We start from the raw sequence: 14006 nt of genomic DNA, 5'->3' as shown, positions 1-14006 counted from the left end.
TATCACATTTCCAAATGGAAAGATAAAAAAAGACCCAAAACCCTTACATATACTTTTTTGAGTATGCACTTTGCTTTTTATTATTGTTTTATTTTCCCTTCATAATTTCTCCATAAATTACAAGTAAATGAAAATTTGACATATATCAGGGACTAGAGAGACAGTATAGCAAACAAGACTTTTTTTTGCCTTTCCAGCAGCTGACTCAGGTTTGATCCCTGGCACCCTATATAATCCTCAGAGCCCTATAAGGAGTGATCCCTGATACAGTGCCAGGATAACCTCTCAGCACAGTGGGGTGTGGCCCCAAAGCGCACCAAAATAAATAAAATGGTAAAATGTGTCATATCTCTACAAATTTCAAATGATGTGTTTATAGCTATTTGAACCAATAATTTGAGATGGGAACATTATTTTGGAGCATTTTTAATGTAATAAGTAAAAATTTGATATATTGCTCAATATTCTGTTTCAAAGTCATTCTCAATATTCAACATGTCCTAAATCTAAAGCTTATTAATAGCATAAAGAAGAGTCAAATTATTTTCTATATATTCTGATTTAGTATATGTTAAGAAAATTCACTAGCTCCCGGGAGAGAACAAGGCAGAGTCTCCTACCCTGTGCCTGACTGTCTCCACCGGGGCCCAACAGCTGAAGACCTCAGCCAAGGCTATGCTGGCACCACTCTCCATACACTTGGATGAGCCTCACGCATAAAAAGAACTGGCAGAGGAACCCAGGTGTGTGGGACCCGGGGCTGAGATCTCCAAGCCTACATGGTTTGGGACTGGACCTGCCAGTAGCTAGACAGTTACACCCACCAACTGCCGTGTAACCCCAACAACGGCCAAGATCCAGAGATTATCACACTGAGCTCCCGGAAGCGCACGGCCGCATTTGCAGCTGCATGACATCTTATCATCTCATTCCTACTTGACAAACTGGCAGGCTACCGAATGTAACCTGCCCACACGGCAGACTGGCAAACTCTCCGTGGTATACCCATTATGTCAAATACCAGTAACAATGATGGATCTCATTCTCCTAACCCTGAAAAAACCTTGAATATGGCACTTTTAAAAAAAATCTCAGGACTAGGACGAAGGAGACGTTACTGGGGCCTGCTCGAGGCAATCAACGAACAATAGGATGGTCGTGATCGTCGTGTTACATACATATACATACCTTAGAAATTGTGTGTGCTTGTATATGTGTGTGTGTGTGTGTGTCTGTGTGTGTATTTCCTCACATGGGCCTAGAGAATGCCTTGCTGAAGAAGGTCCTGAACCCAAATACTAGAAATGAAGTTTTGGAGTAAGCCCCAAACTCCACCATCTAAGCAAATATCACTTTTATCCTCAACATTTCATATACATTTTATAATTATTGTCACTTATCTAATGATGATAGTAAATATAGATACAAAGGTAGTATGTTAGATAATACAGTATGAACTACCCTAGCATTTAGACAGTTCTTCTTGAGGTTTTGAGTTTATATATTAACTGTAAAGAAATAAAGAAAAAAATGCTGAGGAGAAAGCACAGAGTAATTTGGTACTATTATGCGATTAAATAAATTTCAAGTTACCTGATAACTACTCTGTAGCAAGTTAGTTATAGCAGCACTTATCCAAAGAATATTAAACATGATTTTACTGTACCATTCCAACTGGTCATATCCAGTTAAAATTAAAAAAGAATATTTAGCTCTACGTGATCCTAGACGTGAAGCCTTACTAAATCTAATTTAACTCAGATGCTTGGACAATGGACTGTAGGACTTTGTTTTGATAAATTGTCTTAGTAGAGCTATAGAAGTTTTCTCTTTTATTGAATGTCTTGAACTTTGCTAACCCATGTTATATATGTTTAATTCTGAGTAAACCATATTTTCAAAACTCTAATACCAAAAGTATGTTTGAAAAAATTACTATTTCATATTCTCCAGTATTCTTTCTCAACACTTTTTGGCCAATATCTCTGATTATAGACTTTTATTTTTATTTTTGTGTCACACCCAGCAATGCACAGGGGTTACTTCTGACTCCTCACTCAGGAATTACTCCTGGAAGTGCTCAGGGGACCAATCAGATGCTGGGAACTGAACCTGGGTCAGAAGAGAGAAAGGCAAATGCCCTACCCACTGTTCTGTCGCTACAACCCCTGATAGCCCTTTAATTTAGCTTTTTAAGCTTCACTGAGGTATCTAACTTTAAGAGCTAGTTAAAAGCTAGCTTTTAACAGTATCACTGAGGTTTTATAATGGAATTTTTAAATGACTAATACAATTGAGTTTTTAATAAATTCTTGATTGTTTTTGTGAATATTTTTAAATTGTTTTGCGTTATTTTATTCAATTATTTTATTGGGTATCTTCTCATTATTCTCATTAATATATTCTCATTATTAGAATATGCAATGTTCTATACTTTTTTTTTTTTTGCTTTTTGGGTCACACCCGGCGATGCACAGGGGTTATTCCTGGCTCATGCACTCAGGAATTAGTCCTGGCGGTGCTCGGGGGACCATATGGGATGCTGGAAATCGAACCCGGGTCAGTTGCGTGCAAGGCAAACGCCATACCCGCTGTGCTATTACTCCAGCCCAGCAATGGTCTATACTTTTTGAGGTTAGGTTCTCAAACACATGACATATATTTCTTCTACCTTTGCTTGACTTTTGTTTTATTCCTTACTGTTCTTATTTGTTTCTTTGTATGTCATTACCTTTCTTCCATGGTTCACTCCTGGCTCTGTGCTCTGGAAGTGTTCAGGAGATCACACTTAACTGGTGATCAAGCTGGAATCAGGTATCTGAAAGGAAAACACCTTCATCCTTATGCTGAATCTTCAGGTTCCAGAATATCTTTACAGATTTTCTACAATCTATTTTATAAGGCACTCAGAAAAAAGGCATGTTTGAGTCAAATAAAGTTGACTCACCACAAGAGGTACCATTTAGGAAGGTTAGAATCTTGATTAAATCACAGAACTAAAACTTTACTTCTGATTTGAAGGTAAAAAGAATCTAATGTTTCAATACTTTTAGCAAGTACTCAGCATGCTTTATTACATGTGCACACATGCATATAATTAAAGATACACGCTAGGGCAGGAGCAATAGTAGGGCCCTTGCCTTGCATGTGGCTAACCCAAATTCTGTCTCTAGCTTCCCATATGGTATTCTAGGTAGAGTTATCCCTGAGTGCAGAGCCAGGAGTAAGCCCTGAGAATGAACATGTGTAGTACCAAAGCAAACAAAGGATATAGAATATAACATTATATCTTCTACATCAGTTATTGCTAACATAATGATACTGTGTCATATTTAGCAATGGCAATAATCTACTTGATATTCTACATTTATCTTCCACATAATTTGAATAAGAAAAATAAAGCTCACTGGATCATATACTCCAATAATATAAACTTTTGTTAGAAATCACTTTCAGCCAATACATCACTAAATGGTTCTACTTTTAAGTCATTGCCTATTTTAAGGTGAGATTTTTAAAAGCTAGCTTTTATTTCAAGCCATCAAGATAGCATTTCTTCTTATACATTTCCCCCCCAATGTATTAGTAACTCATATTTTAAAGCAACTTGTAAATAAATTTATATTACTTCAAGAAGTTTCTCATGTCCTGAAAAGGTGTGAGTAATATTATGTATATTTTATTCTAAATTAGTACTTTTGGAAATTGAAGCAGAACTTGAAAAGAGCAATTAAGATATGATTGCAGAAGTGTGTACACTGCTTAGAGACCTCTGAAGTATTTAAGTGTAATGAGAAAATTTGGTGATAGTAGAGAAATTCACTCATTTATCAATGTACTCCACTTTCTACTCTAATCGTTTAGATGTATTATTTAACGTAAATGATAATAATTCATGACATACCATTCAGTGACAGTGTGATTTCACTCTACCAAGAAACCTGTCATAATAATTCTACTGAGCTGTTGTTATAGAAAGTAGTATTTTGAATTGTTCTTCATTACATATTATATAACTTTTATAGTAAGTGATTAATCTATTTGTATAAGCAAAAATTGAAATTTTATTAGCTATATCAATGCGGGAGTTTAATAGGAACTGGAGTATATTTTATTATAACTAAATATATTTGATTGAAGTCTTAGAATAATAATATAGTAATTCAAAATATAAAATATTGGAAATATTACATGTGTTATGAACTGTGTTATTATATAAACGAATTACTGGCCATGACATAAAAGTTGACAGAAGTTTTCATAAAGTTGAAAACCTCACAATTCTGAACTTTAAATTAATAGTGATTATGTTAATCATGTAATGTCCTACCTGGTGAACATGTCTGAGAAATAGGTAGATGAATAGATAGATATTTTAATAGCCATAACTGATGGAGATTGGGGGGCTAATTTCTTGGTGAACTTGGAAATACAGACTCTGATCAGCAAATACATAAATAGCAAAAAGAGATAAAACTTTACTCTGCCAACACTAAAAGGTGATCATTGGGCTGGAGAGTTAGTACAGTGGTTAGGGTACTTGTCTTGCATGTGGGTAACTTGGATTTAATCCATTACATCCTACATGGTCCCCTGAACCTATCAGTAGTTATTCCTGTGTGCAGAACCAGGAGTGAACTCTGAGTACAGCTAGGTGTGGCCCCCACAACAAGAATAATGCCAACTAGACAAATGTATAAATAATACTTTTAATCAGTTACTTGAGAATATTTTAAAAAATTAAACATATAGCTGCTATATGGCCTAGGTAGTCTGCTTTTGGCTATCTATAAATAATATTTCAGTTTGAGTTACAATAGCTAAAATGTAGAAAAAAATATTCATCGAAAGGTGATTGACTAAATGATATTTAGTCACTATTTGCAATAACAAAATAATACCTTTTTTGCCACTCACGGCAAAACGAAAAGATTTGAAGGGAATTATGAGAAATAAAAATAACTCAATATGACAATGTAAGTAGATAGTCTCACCTGTGTGTGCAATGGAAGAATTTTTTTTAAAAAAGCAGAATAAGATTAAAAGATGAACTAGAGGACGTTGAAAACGGAACTAAAATTACCTAAGGAAAGAAAAGGGATAGGGGAAACATGTAAGCTGAAATAGAAATTTTAAAATGTGTCTGTATTTGTTACTTTAATTTTTTTGAAGAGGAAATCAATGATTTTATTGGTAAAACCTTAAATTAGTTTACTTGGAATCTTTTGTAAGTGGATCTCTGAAAGAATACTCAATCATATTGTTCTCTCCTTCATCTGGTCTCAGAAAACTGGGGGACGATGATGGGCAAAGATTTGCGTAGCAGTTTTGAGAACACTGACATATTTGGAGCTTTAACTCCAGTTCATAATGCACATTCCCATATCAGGCACGGTAGAAATACCATATTGAAGAAAACAAAGTGGGAAGGAGCTAAATCAAATCAAATTTTTATTGAAAGTATGTGAACCACAGGATGAAATAATTTAAATACAGAATAGGCAATTTCTGGAGGAAAATCGGGCCAGGGGTATCTACAGGTAAACACACTCTGAAGAATCTGTATTGATATTTATTCTCATCTAATCAGTGTTCAATTTAAGTCTAGCATATGCTTTATAGAAAAACAACATAGTGTAATAGTTTGCACATAATATAAATAAACAAATAAATATGACTATATTGTGGGGTAGATACTCAAATAGTTTTTATTGATGGATCTAGTACATGGTAAAAACATATTTGAGATCACATAACTAAAAAGACCAAGGAAAAGTGTTTTGTGTAGGGCTGGAGCGATTGTACAGCAGGTAGGGCATTTGCTTTGTACATGGCCGACCTGGGTTTGATCCCTGGCATCACATATGATACTCCAAGTACCACTAGGAGCAATGCTTGAGGGTAGAACCAGGAGTACCACCTGAAAAAAGAAGTGTTTTGTGCATTGGTCAGCCTATCAATAACAAATGTTGGACAACATTTGTGGTTCTTGTTACAGTTTCAAGTTGACCTAAAACAGCTATTATGTAAATGAAAAATAAGTTTCTTGCCAGCCATGGAAATTACATGGCACACCTAGTTCTGGATAGGGCTTCACAGCAATTCCTGGGCAAGGGGACATGGGACTGGTTCCTGGCTTTACTGGGATTCAATGCAAAGGTCTATAGTTCAGGGAGGGATTTTTTTTTTGGTGAATTTAGACCATAAGAGCAACAATGTAAAGCATAGGAAAAGAAAAAAACAAATGGTTATCAATTGAAACCAAGAGAGGGATCTTTTAAAGCAAAGTACCTCATGAAAGAGATAATCATCTTTGAAATAGCTGCTACTTTGGAGTGGATGTCTCTTCAATAAAAAAAGTTGTTAGCCAATTACATTGCAAAATGCAAGACAAGTGGTCAGGTTCTTCATTATAAAGATCTAAGCTGTTGGAGCCTTTTATGTTTTTTGAGCTTTTATTCTTTTTCTCTTAAAAATACCTATGAATCTTACAAATGAAGATGTCAGCCAACTATCTGAAAACTAAATCTAAATGTCATGGAAGAAGTGTGAGTTGGAGAATTACATCTTGGAGTTATTAGCCTATAGATCACTTGGATAGGACAAAAATGATCCTCCCACATGAAATTCCTGCAACCAGAGAATAACTTAGTGGGGAAAATGTTCCTTGTAGATGGACATGAGGATTTTATGATGAAGAGATCATCATGGATTACCATTTGCACCCCAAAATCCAACTACAGATCTCTCTTTTGGACACATGACAAACTGAAGGAAAATAAAAATGTAGTATGACGGTGGAGGTGGCAATTAGAATCACGCTTTCATGAGACCACAGGTTGAAAGAGGAAGACTCAGTTTCCCCTTGCCAGATTTTGTGAGCAGCTCCATTTTAATTGCCCTCTCTTACATTTTTTTTGGGTCACACCCGGCGATGCTCAGGGATTACTCCTGGCTCATGTACTCCGGAATTACTCCTGGCGGTGCTCGGGGGATCATATGGGATGCTGGGAATCGAACCTGGGTCGGCCATGTTGGCTGCATGCAAGGCAAATGCCCTACCCGCTGTGCTATCCCTCCAACCCCCCACTTACATTTTTAACATTCCTAAAAATACTTGAGTTCTTTCAGACATTAGAAAGTTAACAATTTTCCAGGAGCATAGATATTGACATAGAATTTAGGTTCTTAGGAAACTAAGAGATAATGTGCCATACTTAGGTAGATGGTCGAATAGAGAACATGAAAGGATACGTTCAAACTAACCAAAAGATTTTCTCAAGCACTCCCATTCTCTGGAACATACTTGTCACTAGATCAGTAAAACAAAGACTCGGTTTTCCTACTACAGAACAAAACAAAACATGATTGTATGATTGAAGCTCAAAGATGAAAGCTTTGTAACTGTACCTCACGGTGAATCAATAAAAAGTACGGAAAAGAAAAGAACAAAACAAAAAAGATAAAATGAGTCAAACTTAATATGATGCTTTACTAAGTTCTTCTCCTGCTGAGGAGTTTCTTTATGTTCTACTTTACAATGAACCTTTCTAATTTTAGGATTAAGTCAACACATCTTTATTACTCAGTACTTTCATTTTTTGCTCAATGGACTGTACTCCTGAAGTAGGGGCTGGAGCGATAGCACAGCGGTAGGATGTTTGCCTTGCAAGTGGCCAACATGGCCCACCCGAGTTCGATTCCTCTTCCCCTCTCGGAGAGCCCGGCAAGCTACCGAGAATATCTCGCCCGCACAGCAAAGCCTGCAAGCTACCGGTGACGTATTCGATATGCCAAACACAGTAACAACAAGTCTCACTATGGAGATGTTACTGGGCCCGCTCGAGCAAATCAATGAACAACGGGAGGACCGTGACAACTGACTTTCATTCTTGAAAATATTGATCATCCGTCATTAGTATAAACCTTATCTATCACCAGAGCTACAAGTCACACCTGAAGCTCAATTGTTCTGCCCAGTCCAGGATCTGGACCCCACTAACCCCACTCTTCCCTGAACCCATGGACCCTGTCTGGACACAGTAACTGTTCTTTGCAGGAAAGGAAAGTCAATCTCAAATCTTACTGTCTTTTAAGGTCCCTAGCTTTTCCCTCAGAGAAAAGAAATTCATAAGCAAACAAGCAGTGAACTAGAAGAAATTTATCGAGGACAAAAAGGAAGTGAAGTAGAAAGAGAGAGAGAGATGCATACTCAAGAAAGAATTTGGCCTTTGCCAGAGTGGAAAAAAGTCGTGTGTGTGTGTGTGTGTGTGTGTGTGTGTGTGTGTGTGTGTGTGGCGGTGATGGGGGGGATGTACATGCAAATTGTCTATAACCAACCACATTTGTGCCAAATTCTTTACATAACTAGGAATTTGGTGGGCACTCTTCTCAGGAAAATCATTGAACTTTTGCTGGTCCATTCCTGGATCTTCTCCTCACAGGGATGCATTCATCTTGGGCCTGGAATTCTGCATCTCAGTGGTTTTCTAGGCTCCAGAGATGGGTCTTTGTTGCAAAGACTTTCACTGGTTTAGTCTTATATAATGTTTCACCCAGTAGATCACTGTCACTGTAACTGTCCTCCTATTGTTCATCGATTTGCTCAAGCGGGCCCAGTAACATTGTGAGACTTGTTACTGTGTTTGGCATATCGAATATGTCATGGGTAGCTTTCCAGGCTTTGCCGTGCAGGTGAGATATTCTCAGTAGCTTGCCGGGCTCTCCAAGAAGGGTGGAGGAATCAAACTCAGGTAGGCCATATTGGCTGTGTGCAAGACAAACAACCTACCTGCTATGCTATCACTCCAGCCCACCCAGTAGATACCATCCCGTAACCCCAGTCCCCCAATTTTCTTGTTTAAAACAACACTATCACATTATGAACCAAACTGTTGTTAACCTAAGAGAGCAATATATCGAGATATGGTCTTAAAGGATCAAATTCTCTTTGGATTCTTTAGGAAAAAAAAAACGGATTCTTTTTTATCCCAATATAAGATGCTTAGAACAGGATTTTCTAATACATGTCAGCTTCGTCTGTGAAGTCCTTTTGTCTCTAGAAACACTTTATGTTTTTTTTGCATTGGGAGAAACACCCAGATGTGTTTAGGGTTATTCCTGGCCTCTAACTCTGGGATTGGTACTGGAATGGTTCAGGGGGCCATATGGGGTATGGGTGAGTGAACCCAGATTGGCCACATACAAGGCAAGCTCCCTAACTGCTCCACTCTCTTCCATTCTCATCAAGATATATTGTTAGCATTGCCAAACAGAGGAAGATAATCCAATTTAGCTTTTTTTTCATTTTTGAAAATTTTATTCTTATTTTATTTTTAATTTTTTAATTTTTTTTTATTAGTGAGACACCATGAGGTACAGTTGTAGACTTACTAATTTTGTCCTTGGGTTTCAATTATACAATGATCAAATACCCATCCCTCCACCAGTGCCCATTTCCCACCACTACGGATCCCAGTATCGCTCCCGACCCCATCCCCCCCATCCCACCCTTCCTCTGTGGCAGGGCATTCCCTTTAGTTCTCTCTCTCCTTTTGGGTGTTGCAGTTTGTGAAAGAGGCATTGAGTGACAATCATATTTGGTCTAAAATCTACTTTCGGCATGCTTCTCCAAAAGTACCACTTGTATGTAAATTTCATGACTTCCTCTTTTATAACAGCTACATAGTACTCCATTATGTAAATGTACCAAAGTTTCTCTAATCAGTCATCTGTTCTCTGGCACTCAGATTTTTTCCAGATTCTGGCTATTGTAAAGAGTGCTGCAATGAACAAACAAGTGCAGATGTCACTTCAACTATACTTTTTGCCTTTCTGGGATATATTCCCAGGAGTGGTATTGCTGGGTCAAATGGGAGCTCAATTTCTAAATTTTAGAGAATCGTTCATACTGTTTTCCAAAAGGGCTGAACCAATTGGCATTCCCACCAGCAGTGAAGGAGGGTCCTTTTCTTGCCACATCCACGCCAGCACAGGTTGCTTTTGTTCTTGTGCATGTGGGCCAGTCTCTGTGGTGTGAAATGATATCTCATTGTGGTTTTGATCTGCATCTCCCTGATGATTAATAACGTGGAGCATTTTCTGATGTGCCTTTTAGCCATTCAGATTTCTTCTTTGAGAAAGTTTCTGTTCATTTCCTCGCCCCATTTTTGATGGGGTTGGACGTTTTCTTCTTGTGGAGTTCAACCAGTACTTTATATATGCTTGATATCAACCCCTTGTTGGATGTGTATTTGGTGAATATCCTTTCTCATTCTGTAGACTGTCTTTGCATTTTGGTCACTGTTTCTTTGGAGGTGCAGAAGCTTCTTAGATTAAGATAGTCTCATTTGTCTATCTCTGTTTTCACTTGCTTGGCCCGTGGGGTGACATCTTTGAAGATACCATTACCTTCAATGTCATGGAGGGTTTTGCCAATTTTGTGTTCAATGTACCTTATGGATTCCGGTCTGATGTTGAGGTCTTTAACTCATTTTGATCTTACATTTGTACATGGCATTAGGCAGAGATCTGAGCGCACTTTTTTGCATGTAGCCATCCAGTTTTGCTAGCACAATTTTTAAGAGTCTTTCCTTGCTTCACTTCACTTTTCTTGCCCCTTATCGAAGATTAGATGATCATATGCTTGGGGTGGGGGGAGATGTCAGTTTATTTAACCCTGTTCCATTGGTCTACAGTCTGCCTTTGTTCCAGTACCATGCTGTTTTAATTATTACTGCTTTGTAGTAGAGTTTGAAGTTAGGGAGGTTGATTCCTCCCATTTTCTTTTTCCCAAGAATTGCTTTAGCTATTCGTGGGGGCTTATTATTCCATATAAATTTCAGGAGTGTTTGCTCTATTTCTTTGAAGAATGTCATGGGTATCCTAATAGGGATCACGTTGAATTTGTTGAGTGCTTTGGGAAGTGTTGCCATTTTGACAATGCTAATTCTCCCGATCCATGAACAGGGAATATTTTTCCATTTCCATGTCTCCACTTTTATTTCCTGAAGTAGGGTTTTGTAGTTTTCTTTGTACAGTTCCTTTACTTCTTTGTTAAACTGATTCCTAGGTACTTGATTTTCTGGGGCACAATTGTAAACGGGATTGTTTTCTTTATGTCACTTTCTTCTCTTTCACTATTTGCATATAGGAAAGCCATGGATTTTTGGGTATTGATTTTATATTCCACTTTACTATACAAGTCTATTGTTTCTAGGAGTTTCTTGGTAGAGGTTTTAGGGCTCTCTAAGTATAGTAACATATCGTCTGCGAATAGTGAGAGCTTTATTTCTTCCTTTCCTACCTGGATGCCCTTAATATCTTTTTCTTGCCTAATCGCTATTGCAGTACTTCCAGTACTATATTGAACAGCAGTGGAGAGAGTGAATATCCTTTTCTCGTCCCTGATCTTAGAGGGAAGGCTCTTAGTTTTTCCCCATTGAGGATGATGCTTGCTGTAGGCTTCTGGTAGATGGCTTTAACTATATTGAGGGAAGCCCCCTCTATCCCCATTTTGGCTAGGGATTTCATCATAAACGGGTGCTGAATCTTGTCAAATGCTTTCTCTGGATCTATTGATGTGATCATATGATTTTTATCTTTTCTTCTGTTGATATGATGGATTATGTTGATTGATTTCCAAGTGTTAAACCACCCTTGCATCCCCAGAATGAATCCTACTCGGTCATGGTATATGATCTTTTTGATGAGTAGTTGAATTTTATTTGCTAGTATTTTGTTGAGAATCTTCGCACTCGTGTTCATCAGGGAAATCGGCCTGTAGTTTTCTTTCCTTGTGATGTGTTTGTTTCCTTTTGGTACTAGAGAGATATGGGCTTCATAGAAATTGTTTGGGACAGTTTCTGTTTTTTTTTCAATTTCCTGGAAAAGCTTGAGAAGAACTAGCAGTAGGTCCTCTTTAAATGTTTGGAAAAATTTGCTAGTGAATCCATCTGGACCTGGGCTTTTGTTTTTGGGAAGACTTTTGATTACCACTTCAATTTCCTTGATAAAAATGGGTCTATTCAGGTATCCCAAGTCTTCCTGGTTCAATCATGGGAGATTCCAGGAATCCAGGAATTTATCCATTTCTTCTAGGTTCTCTTGTTTCGTGGCATGCAGACTTTCAAAGTAGTCTCTGATGATCTTTTAAATTTCTTTGGTTTCTGTTGTGATATCCCCTTTCTCATTTCTGATTCGGTTTATTAGGATTCTCTCTCTCTCTCTGTTTCTTTGTGAGTGTTGCTAGTGGTTTATCTTTCTTGTTTATTTTCTCGAAGAACCAGCTTTTGGTTTCATTGATCTTAGGATTGTTTCTTTGGTTTCCATGTCATTGATTTCTGCTCTAAGTTTTATGATCTCTTTCCTTCTGCCCGATTTGAGCTCGTTCTGTTGAACCTTTTCTAAGGTCTTGAGCTGTGAAGTCAAGGTGTTTATGTGCATCCTTACTTCTGTCCTGAGAAATGCTCGCAGAGCTATAAATTTTCTCCTTAATATGGTTTTCACTGCATCCCATAAGTTCTGGTAGCTCGTGTCTTCATTCTCATTTGTTTCCAGGTATATTTTGGTTCTGTCCTTGACTTCCTTCCTGGGGCACTCATTGTTCAGCATTGAGTTGTTTAATTTCCAGGTGTTTGATTTGGTTCTCCGTGTCTGTGTATGATTCACTTCTATCCTCAGTTCATCGTGGTCTGAAAAGATGGTTGATACTACTTCTATATTTCTGATTCTATTCATGTATGTTTTGTGGCCTAGCACATGGTCTATTTTGGAAAGTATTCCGTGTGCTCTGGAGAATAATGTGTATTGTTTATTTTCGGGGTGTAAAGTCCTGTATAGGTCTATAAGCCCTTTCTCTTCTATTTCTTCTTTCAAAGCCAATGATTCCTTGCTGAGTTTTGTTCCTGTTGATCATCTAGAGGTGACAAGGCGACCTTGAAGCCTTCAACTACTGTTGTATTGCTAGCAATGTCCTCCTTAAAATCTGTTAGAAGTTGTTTTACATATTTAGCTGTTTCCTCATTAGGTGCGTGTACACTTAAAAATGTGATTTCTTCCTGTTGTACGTATCCCTTGATGAAGAGAAAATAGCCTTCACTGTCCCTTGTCATCTTTTTCTACGTGAAATTAATGTTGTCAGATACTAGTATGGTCACCCCAGCTTTTTTGAGGTAGCTATTCGCTTGCAGGATTGTTTTCCATCCTTTCACTTTGAGTCTGTGTTTGCTCTGACTGTTGAGATGAATTTCTTGTAGGCAGCAGAATGTTGGGTTCTGTCTCTGAATCCATTTTGCCAGTCTGTGTCTCTTAAATGGTGAATTTAGACCAACGACATTGAGAGAGATTACTGATATGGGGTTTTGTGTCATCTTTTTGTAAGGGTCTGCTGTGGTTGTAGGGCTTGTGTTGTCTCATAGTAGCCCCTTTAGTCCTTGTTTTAGGTTTGGTTTTGAGTCTATGAAGTTTCTGAGCTGCTGTTTATCTAGAAAATAGTGTACTGTTCCTTTGAGTTTGAGTGAGAGTTTAGCCGGATAGAGTATTCTTGGTGAAGCATTCATTTCAGTGAGTTTTTTCACTATATTCCACCACTGCCTTAGGGCTTGGAGGGTTTCCTCTAATAGAGTCTGCTGTGAATCGAAGGGGTGCTCCTTGGTATGTAATTTCCTTCTTTGACCTTGCTGTTTGCAGTATTGTGTCTCAATGAGCAGCATCGATCATTCTAACTATGATATGTCTTGGAGATTTTTTGTTAGGGTCTCTTTTAGCTGGAACCCTTTGGGGTCCTTGAATCTGAATGGCTGTGTTGTCGAGCTCTGGGAATTTTTCCGCGATGATTTGTTTAATCCTGGTTTTTTAATTGGGATTGTTTCCCTGAGTTTCTGGTAGTCCAATGATTCTAATGCTGTTCGTCTTGGAATCGTCTCCTAGGACTCCAATTCGCTCCAGAGCTATTTTGAGGTCCCTTGCCATTGTTTGTTGTTGCCTATTGGCTTGGTGCAGCTGAT

The sequence above is a fragment of the Sorex fumeus genome, unplaced genomic scaffold, assembly GCF_029834395.1.
Source record: "Sorex fumeus unplaced genomic scaffold, SorFum_2.1 ptg000240l, whole genome shotgun sequence".
Lineage (NCBI taxonomy): Eukaryota > Metazoa > Chordata > Mammalia > Eulipotyphla > Soricidae > Sorex > Sorex fumeus.
This window is presented reverse-complemented; position numbering follows the sequence as displayed.